Below are 17,168 nucleotides of genomic sequence, written 5' to 3'. Positions count from 1 at the left end.
ATAGACCTACAGGACTGTGAGTATGTTTTCATTCACAGGGGTCTGGATCGTCTACCACTGCAGAGACAGTAGTAATGTAGCCAAGTTCAAGCTGGTGGTCGAAAGCAAGATGGAGGTTTTCACCACGGACAGACTAAAGCCAGCACACGTAGAGCCGATGCACCCAGTCGAGACACCAGCACAAAAGAGGCAGGCTACCAAAGCCTGCAGACCCTGCCTCTGGGCACCAAGGGCAATAGTGCCAGTTCTTGGAGGGGGTGGGGGGGGAGCATTCATGTTGCAGCCTGTTGCCAAGGCGATCAAACCAGCACTCCAGGTGGCAAATGCACCTGAAAGCCAGCAGACTGCGCAGCGGTACTGGCCCTAGCAAACAAACTGATGGACAAACGGCAAGGGCAGTTTAAGAGCCAGCAATCACAAAATGGAGCTGGCCCCGCAGCACAGCCAACAGACAGGGACAGTGCACTGGGAAGAAGGGATTGTCATGCAAGAGGGTACCCGGGCGCGGGAAACCCGCTTTTGTTATGTGGGTCATTGTGTCAGTAAAAAGGGGGAAATGGTGGGAACAGGAGACGTATAAAAGTTCGGCCTGAGCCCCCAATAAAACACAGAGCTTAACCTGACTGCACTCATGTGTGTGTCTTTCTTTCGAGTAGTGCGCGGCTACATTTGTACCCATCAAGACCTTGGAATAATCACCACATTAAGATCTAAGATTGCTGTAAGGCTAGACAAATTCATAGAAAGAACATAGAACACTACAGCTCAGTATAGGCCCTTCAGCCTTCAATGTTGTGTCGATACTTATACTCCTTAAAAACATGTACTAAACCCTCCCTATCCCATAACCTTCCATTTTTATTTCATCCATGTGTCTGCCTAAGAATCTCTTAATTGCTCCTATCGTTTCAGCCTCCACCACCATTCCTGGCAAGGCATTCCAAGCACCCATGACTATCTGTGTGAAAAGTTTACCCCTGATGTCTCCCCTAAACCTCCCTCCACTTTGTACTCGTGTTCCCTGGTGTTTGCTATTCCTGCCCTGGGAAAGAGGTGCTGGCTGTCCATCCTATCTATGCCTTTCATAATCTTGTAGACCCCTATCAAGTCTCCTCTCATCCTTCTAACCTTGGTTCATGAGAATTTTCCAATCTAGACAACATCCTGGTAAATCTCCTCTGCTCCTTCTCCATATCTTCCACATCCTTCCTATTATGAGATGACCAGAACTGAACATAATACTCTAAGTATGGTCTCACCAGAGATTTGTAGAGTTGCAACATGACCTCTCTACTCTTGAACTCAATCCCCCATTAATGAAGCCCAGCATCCCATAAGCCTTCTTAATGATCCTATCAAGCAGTGTGGTTACCTTGAGGGATGCATGGATTTGAATCCCTGTATTTCTACACCAGATGATAATGGAAAACTAAATAAAAATGCTGACAGCAGAGTTTTAGTTTATAGGGTTCAAGAATGTATGATAGGATTTTTTTAAATCCATGACCTAAATCTAAATTGCCAAATCAACTCAAAATGAAGACAACTTTGGTGGCCGTGTCAACTCTCTACGTATGTGGTAATTCTGAAGAGTGGTGAATCTAGTGTTCTGTCCAAATTTATTCTCAAAATATTTCAAAAATGGTCTAGTCATGATCATATTACCACTGATCCACACAAATTAACTGTTGCATGTGGCATTACAATAGAGACTATACTTCAAATGTCTTTCTTTTTCTTAGGTTTTTCCCAGAGTCAAGGGTCACCTGCTCTCAGTATGGTTCTGTGGATTTTGAACTGTCTGTTAGGGCCCATGGACTCTCCTACAAATGGCCTGGGGGTGCTTGGCAGGGCAGGTAGGTAGTATACAAGAATGGTGCACTCATTCCACTATTTTTCCTGGATAGCCACGGACTCAATATGAGACCCAATGTTCTCAATGTTGTTTCTTCTCCATTTTGATCAGTCACAATCCAGGGATTGTCAGGATTGTGAGGAAGTTACCTTCATTTAAATAAACTTTCAAAACATCTTTGAGTAATTTCTACGTTCTCTTTCCTTTGTTCCTCTGAGTAATCTCATGAGATGACATTGTACAAAAACAATTATCTGTTCCGTCTCTACTATTGAGTATGAAATCTATCTGGCCTGCACACTGAAGCTGTTGATACAAATGGAAGTTAGTGAGTGTGAGAGAGATCTGCTACACTTATCCTGCCAGTTGATGCAAAGAATTTTGTGGTAATAGTGATTACAAAACCTCTCCAGTGCTTTGAGAATATACTATTCTATACCTTGGAAGCAAACAAAAGCACAGGTGGATCATCCCGCTAGGTAGGTTTGAGGCCTTAATCATCAATTATGCTTTTTCTCATCAGGTCAAAGGCTGATGGACTTGGAGGTTGTGGTGAATTTCAGAAGTCACATCTATTCTTACTGGAGGAGGCTTCCAAGATATGTAGTGATTCACTTTTCCAGAGACTGGACCAGTTTTCCAGTGGTGTTGAACAGCAGGAACATATTGGGCCTTTGTTTTGAGGCAAATGATTGGCCCATTTTTCGTAAGTTTCCATGAGTCAACGGTGATCTGAAACTTGGCTTCTGAACAGACAATGTACTTCATTGTTTATTAAAGCATTTTGGGACACCCTAAGATTGTGAAGGTTCTTAAGATGTGTTCATTTTTCTTTCTACAAATGTCATTATGCAACTTGAAAATTCTAAGTTAGTTGCAAATTAGATGAATAATGGGATATTTTTCAAGGGAGGAATTTACTATAGAATTGAGAATGCAATAAAAATGGAGTTAAGCATTCTTTCCTGAAGAAGAAAAAGTGCATCTTTCAAGTCCATGTTTAAATTTGCGATCATTCTCTTATTAAAAAAAAAACTCTTAATTTATACTAAATGATCAATTTAATTAAATTTGGTTCAGCAAAAGTCTGGCATTCTGGAAGTTTGTTTTTGACTTCTGCACAAATAAATCCGCATATGACACCGATCGCACACAATCTGAAGCTGGTCTATCTAGTTTTTGGCAGTTGAAAGCAACTCTGTCGCAAATTAAGAGAGACCATTAGTTCCTGCTCCACTGCATTCATTGTCTTCCAGGTGACTTTCCAATAAGTGACTTTCATAGTGTTCACTGCAAGCACCTCCAAACCCCCTCCCTATTCCCCTCTGTCCTCAGAGTCTCTTGTTCTTTTTCTGCCTGACCCCAATTTCAAATAACCCTTCCGTCTGACTCTAATACCCAGTTAGATGTCTGGCTGATTTCACATCCCTGACCAACCCACCCAAGATCAGGTCTTGTGCTTTCTGCAACCAACCCACTCTACACCATCTTTCCTACTCTTCCAATTCTCTCTTTATACCTATTAAATGGCCATAATACAGTTTACAAATCAATACACAAGAATCCAGCAATTAATTTTCTTACCTCCTTTTGTGTCAAAGTTACCCTTCTGGAAATGCATTCATTTTTCTGTGACAAGAGGTAAAGTAGTGCCAGAGTTTTTTTGAGGTCAGCGATCCTTTCAAGGGCACAAACAATGGTTACTAGACAAAAGGAAAACCAAGGCTCATTAGTAAAGGGACTGGTATGTCTGATCCACCAGCCAGGAGCTGCTAAATCTCCCAGGAACTTGCCTTCATTTTCATTTGAAGGTCGTCAGCCAGATTGGTGGATTTGTTTGACAATTACCAAAACATGGTCCTTCCAGCTGTCTGCTCACTTCTGACATATAACACGCTTGCCTTCATGGATCAAAGCATAAAATATAAAAGTTTGATGCTATGTTACAACTTTACAAAACACAGACTAAACTGCAATAAGAGTATTGTTTGTAGATTCTGTTGTGCTGGAGAAAGTGCACAGAAGATTCGCCAGCATGTTGCCTGGATTGGAGGACTTTGGGTAAAATGGGCTTGTTTTCCCTGGAGCGAAAGAAGCTGAGAATTGATGTGAAAGAGGTATATAAACAGGATAGATGGTCAGAATCTTTATTTTTCTTGGCAGAAGGATCAAAAGCAAGAGGTCAGAGGTTGAAGGTGAGAAGGATTTGAAAGGGAATTTGAGGGGAAAGTATTTTTTTAATAGAATGATTGATATCTTATTGCTGCCAGAGGAGTTAGTGAATTGGATACAATTATTTCTTTTAGGATACATTTAGACATGCACTTAAAAAGGCATGGTTGCGAAGGATAAGGACCTGATACAGACACATGAAATTAGTACAAATGATCAGAACACAATAGGGATGAATGTGGCAGGCCCAAGTGTCTGTTCTGTGCTGTACAAACTCTTATTCTATAACTATGATTCTCGGTCTTGCTGTCAGGAATATCACTTACAAATCCCTCCAACACATTCTCATCTTTTTACAGAGTGTACTGTGAAGTTGTGCTTACCACTGAAATTATTTCTTCTCTCAAATAAAAATTCAAAGGCCAAAGACCAAACCTTGTTTTCAGACAAGCTTTTTGTTCCCCTCTATGCAAATTCTCCCACTTTCTGAATGGAGTTTACTTCTACCTGCTTGTAAAGTTCATAAGAGCATTCATTTGCATTAGGTGTCGTTTATGAATACCTAAATATATCAATCACTACCAAGTTATTCATTATACTCAATAAAGATACAAACCAATACACATAAATACTGGAGAAATTCAGCAGGTCATGCAGCATCGAGTTCCAGTTCTCCAGCATCTGCTTATTTTTTATTTAATATTCCTAACCAGATGCATTTACACTTCAAATATTAGCTGAAATGCAGAAGAAAAAAACTCCAGGCCAAGATCCTATTGACGTGTGATTCCTCCATCATGCACAGGAGGAACATAAAAGCTGGAGATGCTGGAACCTGAAGGGGAAAAAATCTGGGGGAGGGGCCCATAGATGATTGGACAGAAGAGGTGAGAGGAACCGTTAGGAATAGTGGCTGTGGGGGAGAAAATTTAGGGAGAGAGTTGGTAAAGAAATAAAGCAGGTAAAGAGAAAGGAGACATCTTCCATCAATACCCACACTGCATTAGATGAATGAAAACCCAAGCCTAATGGGGAAGAAAGAGAAGTTTAATGATAGATTGCAATTGTTTAAAAAGTTTGTTAGCCATTAATATTTTTATAATATAATCCAAAGCAGGGTTTTATTAAGCTTATGTTTATTTTATTATTTTATTCTGATTAAGGCACTTTTAATTTTAAATTTCATGTGAAATATAGAAATAGTGCAGAATAAATCATTATGCTCAATAGACATAATCTGATCCGACAGCAATTCCCCTTCGAGCACCATAATCATCTTACACAACATGGACACAGTTCAACACAGAAAGTGCAGGAACTCAGCAGGTCAGGCAGGATCCATGGAAAGCAATAGATAGTTAACATTTCGGGCTGGAGCCGTTCATCAAGAAAAGCAAGTGGTCACCTGAAGAAAAGTGTGTGGGGTGGTGCTGAGGTGGGGGGGGGGGGGGGGAAGAGGAAGAGCACAAATTGGAAGGTGATAGGTGATTATGGGTGGGAGGGGGAAGAAAAGAGGTCATAGGGGAAGGGGATGAGAAACGTGAACTCTGATAGGAGCAAGGAGGGAAGGAATGGGAGCTGGAGGAAGGTGTAGGTATCAGGCAGGCAGGGTTCCCAATGGGGGAGAAATCAGGCCAGAGAGACAAGGGAAAAATGGGGGGGGGGGGGGGGTCGCGAATATGAAAAAGCAGGGGGAAGGGGGTAACTGGAAATTTGAGGTCAATATTGATGCTGTCTGATTCTTGCTATTCTTGATTAAGAGTTTTTGACCTGAAATATCAACTGTCTATTGCTTTCCACAAGGCAGCTTGAATCGTTGAGTTCCTCCAGTACATTGTACGTTGCTCTAGGATTCCGGCATCTGCAGACTTCTTGTTTACGATTGGAATTTGTTGAGATACAGGATGTAAAATGTTTAAATTTATCACATTAAAAAGGTAAATCAAACACAGCTTTGAAGGTAGCTTTATGGCCCATCTAGTTTATAAACACTGATGCTGAACCTTGGACTCTATCCTTCACGAGATTTCCATTACAGGTTCCATGAATAGTTTCAACATAAATAATTGAACACATTATATTAAATTAGTCTTATTCCACATTACAACATGAGAGCTGCAAAACTTGCTGCTGCCATTCCATGCAGAAAAAGGAAATTGTACATCTGACAGCCCCTTATCATTGTATAAACACATTTATCAAGATCAAACCCATGGAATCTATGGCCCATGAGTCACCTCTGTGGTTTATCCCAATGTTATGTCATGCTCAAGGCCCTCTCCTTAGAGAATGCACAAAAACTCAATAACAAGTATACTGCTTTGGACACTGATGGCAATGACCTATCAAAGGGTAACAGGAGCAGCCAGGTCATTGGTACTATGATTGGCTCCGACGATTGGCAGGGAAGGGTAAAGACAGGAAGAGCAATGACAGTAGGAGACTCCATGGTCAGGGGCACGGAAAGGCATTTTGGTAGCTGCAAGAGAGACAGCGAGATAGAGAGTTCCCTCCTTGGAGCAAGATTAGCATATTCCAAGAGGGGAGAGAGAGAGCAACTGGAGGTCGTTTGCATTGGTACCAATAACATAGGTAGGAAGGGAAATGTAGTCCTGTAGGGTGTAAGATAATCAGGTAAAAAGCAAGACTTCCAAGATTGGAATCTCTGGATGTTTACCAATGCTAGATACTAGTGAAGCAAGATCCAGGAAGATAGTGCAGTTTAATGTGAAGCTATTTGTTAGTACTACTCGGGAAGGTTTAAAGTAGAACCGGTGCAGACTTGAAAGGCCAACATGGCCCGTTTCCGCTCCGTAAATGGTTATATGGTTAATGACAGGAGGGTGGGAACCTGTGCAGTAGGTTCCCACCCTACACAAGTGGAAGACTTGAGGGGGTGCCAGATGCAAGGACAAGCAAGCCTGGACATGAAAAGACAAATGAATGGCTTCAGTTTGCTTATTTTAATGCAAAGAATATTGTGACCAAGGCAGATGAACTTCAGAGTCTGGGTCAGTACTTGGAATTATGATGTTGGGGCTGATACAGAGACATGACTGCAGGAGGGACAGGATTGGCAGCTCAATATTCCAGTGTTTCATTTTTTTTAGACAGAAGGAGATAAAAGAGGGGGAGGCCTGGCATTCCTAATCCGGGTGTGTGTCACAGCTGCACTCAGTGAGGGCCTAATTGTGGGCTCGATTACAACATGGGGAGAAATCAGAAATAAGAAAGGTGCAATCACTCTGATTGGACTCACAATATCATAAAGCTTCCAATAGCCACCGGGAGGTGGAGGAACAGATATGTAAACAGGTTATGAGAAATTTCAAAAGCAACAGGGTTGTTTGATTTGCCATGTTGACAGGAATGTCCTTAATGCCAAAGGCTTAGATTTGTCCAGGAGAGTTTCTTGAAGCAGCATGTAGAGAGCAGGGAAAAAAAAACACAAAATGCTGGAGAGCTCAGCAGGTCAAACAGTGTCCTTTATGTAGCAAAGGCAAAGATACAGAACCGACATTTGAGGCTTGAGCCCTTCATTAAAATATGAGAAAATGCTGGCAAGCATCCGAACAAAAGAGTGGGGGTGGGGGAGGAAGGTGGTGGCAGGGGATGATAGGTGGAGAAAGAGGACAGCAGCAATGAGGGGGAGACCAAGTGGATGGAAGAACTGGAAAGACAGGAAAGGGGGAAGGGAAAGGAAAGGGGGAGGGGAAAGAAAAGGCAAGCAGGTTTAATGGAAAATAGAAAAGTCAATGCTCATGCCATCTGGAGAGTGCCCAGGAAGAAAATAAAGTGTTGTTCTGTGGCGGCACACCACTAGGCAGCCGAACCGGCCCCACTTGTAATTCACGCAGCGGGGCAGCTGGCCAAAATGGCGCCGTCAGGAGTTTCCCCTTCTTCTCAGCACAGGGCTCAGAAGCACGCATTGGGGGACCACATGACGCCCGGGTGACGTCAGCGCCCCCCAGCACGGTTCTCAGCCAGGTCCAGGCTGGGAGTATATGTCCAGCCCAGCAACCCGCAATAAATCAGTTCTGCACACTGACCTCAACCCATCTAGTTGTGTGTTTTTTCAGTAGCAGTGTAGCTGCCGCTACAATTGATGACCCCAACTGGTTCAAACAGCTTTGAATCCATCATGAGTGAACCTGGGATCAATGCTATAGCCGTCAAGTTGCCTGAATTCTGGGTTCAGGAGACGGCGACCTGGTTCGGCCACATGGAGGCTCAGTTTCACCTCCGCCAGATTTCATTCGACACGACCAAATTCAACCATGTGGTTGCCGCCCTGGACCAGGCCACCGCCAAACACGTGCTGCACCTCGTTTAGCACCCACCCGCCGAAGACAAATACGAGACCATCAAGCAAGTGCTCACCGGATCCCTCAGACTATCGAGGCGCCAATGTGCCACTCGGATGCTGCTCCTCAACGCCCTGGGGGACAGATCCCCGATAGAGCTGATGGACGAGATGCTCGCGCTCATGGATGATCACATCAACTGCCCACTTTTCGAGCGCATTTTCCTCGACTATCTGCCCGAGAACATCCGGCCATTACTGGCCATAGAGAGCTTTACCAACCCGGGGAAGGTCGCTCAGAAGACCCAAGAGCTATGGCCCGAGCGATTCCCGGAGAACTCAGCGGTCCAGCAGATCATGAGGGGTGGACATGACCACGTCAACCCCGCCCTTAGTGCTGTGGTAGAGCATCCGGCCCCTGCAGGGGCCACCAAGAGCATAACCAGGGGCACGACATCCGCTCCAGGCCTCTGTTTCTACCACCAGCGCTGGGGAGCCAATGCTCGGAAGTGTCGTCAGCCCTGCTCGTTTCAGGGAAATGAGCAGGCCAGTCGCTGTTAGTGGCTGCGGCGGCTGGCCAAGGACACAGCTTCCTCTACTTGCGGGACTCAGTCAGCGGCCGGTGGTACCTCGTTGACACTGGGGCCTAGTTTAGCGTCATCCTGGCCATGGCCATCAAGTCCAGGAACCGACCTCGAGGACCTCCCCTCTGTGCGGACAAAGCAACAGCCGATGAAAGTTCTTGTGGAGGTTCACTGTCTCATCCCTTCCGACCGCAATCCTGGGTGCCGACTTCCTCCTCACCCACGGGCTTCTGGTGGATATTCAGGGTAGGCACCTAGTGGACACCCATACTTTCCTGCTGTTGGCCTCGATGCCTCCCGCACAGAGCAGCCGTAGATGGCCACGATCAACATGCCCAGAGTCGAGTTCCACTGAATCCTGGATGAGTTTCCGACCCTCCTCAAGCCACATTTCTCTGCTGCCTCACCGCGCCATGGGGTGTTCCACCACATTCCCACCAGGGCCCACCGGTTCATGCCAAGGCATGCCGGCTCCCACCTGACAAGTTACAGGTTGTGAAGGAGGAGCTTTCGCATTTGTTGGAGCTGGGGATCATTCGGCGGTCTGACAGCCCGTGGGCCTCACTGCTCCACCTGGTCCCAAAAGCCTCCGGCGGCTGGCATCCCTACGGAGACTATCAACAACTCAACGAGGCGACAGTTCCTGACCGTTACTCCATCCCTCACATCCAGGACTTTACGGCCAACCTGCATGGTGCGAGGGTTTTCTCCAAGGTGGACCTGGTGCACGGGTATCACCAAATCCCGTTGCACCCTGAGGACATACCCAAGACGGCCATCATCACACCCTTCGGCTTGTTCAAATTCCTTCATCTGCCGTTCGGGCTCAAGACCTTGCAGCGTCTCATGGACTCAGTGGGCAGGGATCTGGATTTCGTTTTCATTTACTTATATGACATTCTCGTTGCCAGCAGGGATTGGGCGCAACACAAGGCCCACCTGCGCACCCTCTTCTCACAGCTGGCCAACTGCAGCCTCACCATCAACCCAGCCAAGTGCCAGATTTGGGCCATACCATCACAGCCGAGGGAGCCACACCCGCCGCTACGAAGGTCGCCGCTATCAAGGAGTTACCGCATCCGGACGATCTCAAGGGACTGCAGGAGTTCGCGGGTATGGTCAACTTCTACAACTGATTCATCCCGGGAGCAGCGCGCACCATGCAGCCGCTATTTGCCCTCATCGCAGCCAAGCACAAAATGCTCACCTGGACCCTAGAGGCCTGCAGTGCATTCGAAGCCACTAAGGACGTCCTCGTGAAGGCTACCATGCTTGCCCACCCGCACACTGACCTGCATATGGCGCTCTCTGTCCATGCCTCTGCCACAGCCGTCAGCGCCGTCCTGGAGCAGCAGGTGAACGGACAATGGAAGCCACTGGCATGTTCAGCCGACTTCTCCACCCACCAGAGTGCAGGTATAGCACTTTTGACCATGAGTTACTGGGCATGTACCTCGCTATTTCTTGGAGGGGAGGACTTTTACCATCTTCACTGACCACAAACCCCTCACCCAGGCACTTGTGATGGCAAAGGACCCCTGGTCGGCCCACCAGCAGCATCACCTCTCCTTCGTGTCGGAGTTTACCACTGACATTCGGCACAAGGCAGGGAAGGACAACGTGGTCGCCGATCCACTCTCATGACCGGCCATCTGCGAGCTGACCCCCGGCCTCGAATTCGACCAGCTCGCCCGGGACTAGAAGTCCAACGAGGAGACGCGAGCCTTCAGGACTGCCATCATGGGCCTGCGGTTCCGAGATCTCCCGACTCCGAGCGGCAGAAGCACCATCCTGTGTGATGGGCACCCCACGGCCAGTGGTTCCCCAGCAGTGGTGCAGGCAAGTCTTCCATCACATCCACAACATTTTGCACCCATCCATCAGGTCCACGATGGTGGCAGAGCGGTTCGTCTGGCACGGGCTGTGGGCCAGAACATGCACTCATTGCCAAACATCCAAGGTACACAGGGACACCAGGGCACCTGTGCAAGAGTACGAGCACGTCCGGGAACAGTTCCCCCACATTTACGTGACATAGTTGGGCCCTTATCCGTTTCCTGGGGCAATCGTTACCTGTTCACAGTGGTGGACTGCACCACTCATTGGCCCGAGGCAATGAGTCTCCACAGACTCCTGCTCCCGAGCGCTGTTGCACATTTGGGTCACCCGGTTCGGCGTTCCGAATCACCTCACCAGCGATCGGGATGCCCAGTTCACCTCTGCGCTCTGGGCATAGCTCACCAACAAGTTGGGGATCGAGCTACACCACACCACAGCCTATCACCCGCAGGCCAATGGACTGGTTGAGCATCTGCACCACCACCTTAAGTCGGCACTTATGGCCCGCCTCACTGGTCCCAACTGGATGGACAAACTGCCTTGGGTGCTCCTGGGCATCCACTCCATGCCCAAGGAGGATCTGCAGGCGTCATCAGCTGAGTTGGTCTATGCCACACCGCTGGCACTTCCTGGTGAGTTCATCAAAGCGCTTCACAACCCCCAGCGGTCACCGCACAAGCTGCTTCCACACCTCTGGGCCCATTTGGATTCTTTCGCACCCCCACCACCGCCCAGACATGGCACACGGCCATCTCACGTCCCCAGTGAACTGCTTTCCACAGAGTAAATTTTTATTCAGCGGGGCCTCTGCAGAGACCTTACGAGGGGCCGTACAAGGTTGTCCAGCGTTTGGGGTCTACGTTCACACTGGACATTGGCGGCAGGCGGGAACTGTTTACTGTGGTCAGGCTGATGTCAGCACACCTCAACCCCACCGAACCAGTGATTGTGGCCCAGCCCAAGAAGTGAGGCCTCCCAGCTAAAAAGGACATTGGCGCCAGTCGGTTCAGGGGGGCTGTGTGGTGGCACACCACTAGGCAGGCGAACCGGCCCCGCTTGTAATACACACGGCGGGGCATCTGGCCAAAATGGCGCCATCGGGGATTTCCCCTTCTTCTCAGCACAGGGCTCAGAAGCCCACGCTGGGTGACCACGTGATGCCCGGATGACATCAGCGTCCCCCCCAGCGCGGTTCTCAGCCAGGTCTGGGCTGGGAGTACAAGTCCAGCCCAGCAGCCTACAATAAATTAGTTCTGCTCACTGAACTCAACCTGTCTGGTTGTGTGTTCTTTCAGTGGCAGTGTTACTGCCGCTACAGTTCCTCCAATCTGTGGGTGAGTACACAAGACCATGGACAGACATGTGATCCCTGGAGTGTGATTAGGAAATGAAATGGTTGGCCACTGGTGGGGTCACTGTGGTTGCAAACAGAGAGAAGGTGCTGAACAAAGCAATCTTCCAATTTGTGACTGGTCTCTCCAATGTAGAGAATACCACAAAGGGTACATCAGATGCAGTAACTAAATCCTGTGGATGTACAAATGAAGTAGGGCCCTGGACTGTGGTGAGGGAGGAGATATGGGCACAAGTGTTACACCTCCTACAGGCACAGGGGAACGTGCCAAGGGTGCAATGGGTGGGGAGGGATGAGTGAATGAGGGAATCTCAGAGAGGGGAGGGGAGGAGAAAGAAAAATGTGTCTGGTGGTGGGATCGTATAGTAAGCACCAGAAATTCTGGTAAATAATATGTTGGATGCAGAGGCTGGTGATGTGGTAGGTGACGATGAGGGGGATTCCATGTTTGTTGAGTCTGGGGACAGAGAGGGGCAGGGCAGATGAGCGGAAAATGGAGGAGATGCAGTCGTGGGCTGAGTTGATTGTGGTGGAGGGGAAGCCACGTTTGTGGAAGGCAGACATTTTGGAAGATCTGGACTGGAAGACCTCATCTTAGAAAGAGATGCGGCAGATATGGAGAAATTGAGAGAAGGGGATGGAATCCTTGCAGGGGACAGGGTGTGAGGAAGTGTAGACTAGGTAGATATGAAAGTTGGAGAATTGTAGTATACATTGGTAGAAAGCTTGTCTCTTGAGATGGAGACAGAGAGATCCAGGAAGGGGAGAATGTTATTGGAGATGGGCCAGATGAGTTTGAGATCAGGGTGGATGTTGGATGCGGTGGATGAAGCTAACAAGCTCATTGTGGGTTCATGAGGCAGGCCCAATGTAGTGATCATATACCAGAAGAAGAGTTGAGGGGTCTTGCCTGCATAGGCTTGCAGCATGGATTTTTCCTCAAACAGGTAGGTGTAGCTGGGACCCATGCAGGTATCCATGACTACTCCTTTGATTTGGAGGAAATGGGAAGAGTTAAAGGAGAAGTTATTTAGAGTGAGGACAAGTTCTGCCAGGTGTAAGAGGGTGGTGGTAGAAGGTGACTGGTCAGATCATTGGTCCAGGAAAAATGAAGTGCTTTCAGACATCTGTGTGGGGTATAGAGGTATAAAGAGATTGGACATCCATCGTGAAGATGAGGCGGTTTGGTTCAGGGAATCTGAAGTCATTGAGGAGATGGAGGGCACGTGAGGTGTCATGGATGTAGGTAGGGAAGGATTAGACCAGGGGAGAAAAAATATAGTCAAGGTAAGATTAAACTAGTTTGGTGGGGCAGGAGCAGGCAGAAACAATGGGTCTGCCCAAATGGTTGGGTTTGTGTATCTTGGGTAGAAGGAAGAAACAGGCAGTGCAGGGGTGGGAGAGAATGAGGTTGGTGGCCATGAGGGGGAGGTGACCAGAGGTGATGAGCTTGGAGATGGTGTTGGAGACAGTGTGGTGGTGGGGTCATGTGAGAGGGGTCAATAGGAGGAGGTGGCTAAAAGTTGTTGTCTGGCCTCAGCAAGGTAGAGGTCAGTGCACCAGACCACAACAGGACAACCCTTGTCTGTGGGTTCGATAGTGAGGTTGGGATTATTGTGGAGAGAGTGGAGGCAGAGTGTTCTGAGGAGGTGAGGTTGGAATACAAGAGGGGAGTGGTAAAGTTGAGACCATTGATATCTCAGCAGAAATAAAAAGGTAACTTTTTTTTCGTTTTTCAATTTGTATATTTTTTGGGGGGAGGGAGGGGTTCATGGGGTGGGGTAAAAACCATCATGTATGAAATCAATTTGGTTTTTTGATATCTGTATTATTATAATGATTATAATTAATGCATGTATGGAATATTAAATATTTCTTTTTAAATAAAAAGGTCTAGAGCAGGCATCTGGCCAGGACAAGGTGTCCAGGAAGAGGAAGAAGGCTTGAAATGAGAGAAAGTGGGGGGGGAGGGAGTGGAGAGTCACAGTTAGGGAAGTGGGCCTGGAGGCAGAGGCGATGGAAGAAGAGTTTGGTTTTGCAACGTGCATGGATTTCATTGAGATGTGGTGGAGGGGGATGAAGGTGAGGCCTCTACTGAGGCCCAAGCACTCTGTTTCAGAGAGAGGAAGGTCAGAGGGGATAGTAAAATCCATGCAGGGATCAGAGTGGGAATCAGTGTTATGAAGGGTGTTGGGGGAGGGGGAGGGTTGGGAAGGTCCGAGAGTGGAGATGGAAGGTGGTGGGGGTTGGAGGGAGGAGTAGGAGGGTTGGCAGGGGGAGGGGAGTTAGGGAGGGTAGAGGGGTAGCCAAAGAGAGGGGGAAGAGATGAGTTCTGAGGGTTGGGGAGAGGAGGGGAGATGGGTGGAGATGGCGGGTGGAGATGGCGGGTGGAGTAGGGAAAGGTGTAGGAGGATAGGGAAGGAGTACTAAGGGGTATAAATAAGTGGGATCCAGTAGTGAGGTCAGGACTCCAGTGGCAGTCTATGTTGGGAGCCACGTGGTGCAAATCAGTAAGGGGAGAGAGCAGAATCAGAAAGGCGGCCACACGAGACCTTGTATTGGAAAATGAGACATGTGATTGGAGTTTCATTGGGGAAACAGGTTTGAAATAGTGATCACTCTTCCTTAAGTTTCAAAGTAGTTATGGACAAGTGGAAGCTTGGGCCAGTACAAAAAATATGAGAGTGGGTGGGGCGGGGATGGAATCAAATTATAACATGATTAGACAAGAACCAAGGAGAACTAATTGGGAGCAGATCCCACTGGGCAGGCCTACAATTGACATGTGGTAGTTGTTAAAGGACCTACATAGGGATGACAAGAAAGGTCATGAACTTAGTCAAGAAGGAAAAAGAGGCGACAACAAGAGGAACATGAAGACTGCAGGAAAGAGCTCAAGGAGGATTTTAGGAAGGGAAAATGGGACCATGAGATGTCCTTGGCAAAGAAGATTAAAGAAAATCCCAAGGCATTTTATACACACATTAAAAACAAGAGGACAACTGGGGAGAGAATTGAACCACTCAAAGACAAAGGAGGAAATGTTTTCTTGGAACAAGAGGAAAAGGGCGAGATATTAAATGAGAACCTTACCTCAGTGTTTACCAAGGAGAAGGGCAATGATAGGGAGCATAATATGGAGAATGTTCATGCGTTAAGGCGTTTCGAGATCAAGGGAGATGGTGTTGGATCTGTTGAGGAGCATTGTTAGTTAAGTTCCCTGGGCTTGATGGGATCTATCCAATGTTATTGAAAAGCATATAAAGAGATTGCTGGGGCATCCTCACAAATGACAGGACAGGTCTGAGCAGACTGGAGAGTGGCTCATTTAGAAATACAGCAGTCACAGGCCCTTTTGGCCACTATCCAATGCCACCCAATTGACCTACAACCCCAGTATGTTTTGAAGGGTACGAGGAAACGACAGCACCCAGAGGAAACCCATGCAGACACAGGGAGAATGTATAAACTCCTTACAGACAGCTCTGAATTTGAATGTGGGTCACCAGCATTGTAATAGCGTGGCGCTAACCACGACATTAACTGTATCACCCACGATTATGTTGTACCTTTGTTCAGGAGGGGAAAAAATTATCCAGGAAACTTTAGGTCAGTGAGACTCACATAAGTAGTCTGGAGACTACTGAAAACAATACTTAAGGATTGGATTATGTACATTTGGAAAGACATGATCAGTATAGGGACAATAAATTGGGTTTGTGAGGAGTAGGTCATGTCTTACCATTTTGGAGTTTTTTGAGTAGTTGACAAAGATGATTGATGATGGTAGGGCAATGGATGTTGTCAGTATGGACTTTATTAAGGCATTGATAAGGTCCCACATAATGGGCTTAATCAGAGGTGCAAATGCATGGAATCTGTGAGTTGATAGATTCGATACAAAATTGGTGCATAGAGGACAGAGTGCAGTGGTGTAAGATTGTTATTTGGGGTAGAGACCTTGTGACCAATGGTGTTCTGTAGGGGTAGGTGTTGCGACCCCTGTTGTTCCTGATATACATAAATGGCTTGGATGAAAAGGTAAGTGGCTGGGTGAGCAAGTTTGCAGATGGTGGAGTTATTAACAGTGTAGAGGGCTGTCAAAGATTAGAACGGGATTAGACTGCCTAAAGAAATCTCTTGGTGCCTGCCACATTGACCACCGCCAGTGGGCTGATATCGCCTCAAACCGTGCATCTTGGCACCTCACAGTTTGGCGGGCAGCAAGACCGCAGAGCCCACCTCACTGACAAAAGGCAAAGGAGGAAAAACCCAACACCCAACCCCAACCAACCAATTTTCCCCTGCAGCCACTGCAACCGTGTCTGCCTGTCCCGCATCGGACTTGTCAGCCACAAACGAGCCTGCAGCTGACGTGGACTTTTACCCCCTCCATAAATCTTCGTCCGCGAAGCCAAGCCAAAGAGAGGGCTGTCAAAGATTAGAACGGGATACTGCTAAGTTTTTGATAATGGCAAATGTTTAATCCAGACAAGTGTGAAATGTTGCACTTTGAAAGGTCAAATGTCAGGGTACTGCATATAGTCAATAGTGGGGCTATTGATGTGTGGAGGATTAGGGTTAGGGTTAGCATCTATAGCTCATTGCAAGTGGCCATGCAACTAGACAGAGTGGTAACAATGGCATGGTATATGTTTACCTTCATTGGATAGGACACTGAGTATAGAAGTAAGGAAGTCATGTGGCAGCTATATAGAAGTCAAGTAAGCCTTCATTGGAATAGTGTGTGGAATTCCAGTCACCCCATTAAAGGAAGGATGCAGAGGCTTTGGAAAGGGTACAGAAGAGATTTATCAGGATGCTTCCTGGTTTATAGGGAATGGGTTATGGGAGGACAAACTAGGGTTCTTTTCTTTGGAGAAAAGGAGTTTGAGCAGGGCGATCTGAAAGAGGATTATAAAATCATGATAGGCATTGATAGGGTGGACAGTTAAAATCTTTTCCCCAGCAAAAAAAAAGTATCACATACTGGAGGACATGTGCTTAAGGTGAGGTAGTTGAAAGGAGATGAGTGGGGCAAGTATTTTACACAGAGAATTA

The 17,168-nt window shown here is 47.2% G+C and overlaps 1 protein-coding gene across 11 annotated transcripts in view; it reads right to left on the bottom strand.

Annotated features, from left to right (window-relative positions):
- The window catches only part of greb1l (GREB1 like retinoic acid receptor coactivator), a 295,802-nt gene that overhangs the window by 177,926 nt on the left and 100,708 nt on the right, over positions 1-17,168 (bottom strand). For 10 of the 11 annotated variants that reach the window (XM_069921708.1, XM_069921709.1, XM_069921699.1 and 7 more), the window contains one exon: positions 3,440-3,558. The exons of the other annotated variant lie outside the window; for it this stretch is intronic. The gene's annotated coding sequence lies outside the window, so the exon portion shown is untranslated. The remainder of the gene's footprint in view (positions 1-3,439; positions 3,559-17,168) is intronic. 11 annotated transcript variants of the gene reach the window in all.

The sequence above is a fragment of the Narcine bancroftii genome, chromosome 2 (genome assembly GCF_036971445.1).
Source record: "Narcine bancroftii isolate sNarBan1 chromosome 2, sNarBan1.hap1, whole genome shotgun sequence".
Classification (NCBI taxonomy): Eukaryota; Metazoa; Chordata; class Chondrichthyes; order Torpediniformes; family Narcinidae; genus Narcine; species Narcine bancroftii.
The sequence above is the reverse complement of the archived record's forward strand: the minus strand, read 5'-3'. Positions and strand labels throughout refer to the sequence as shown.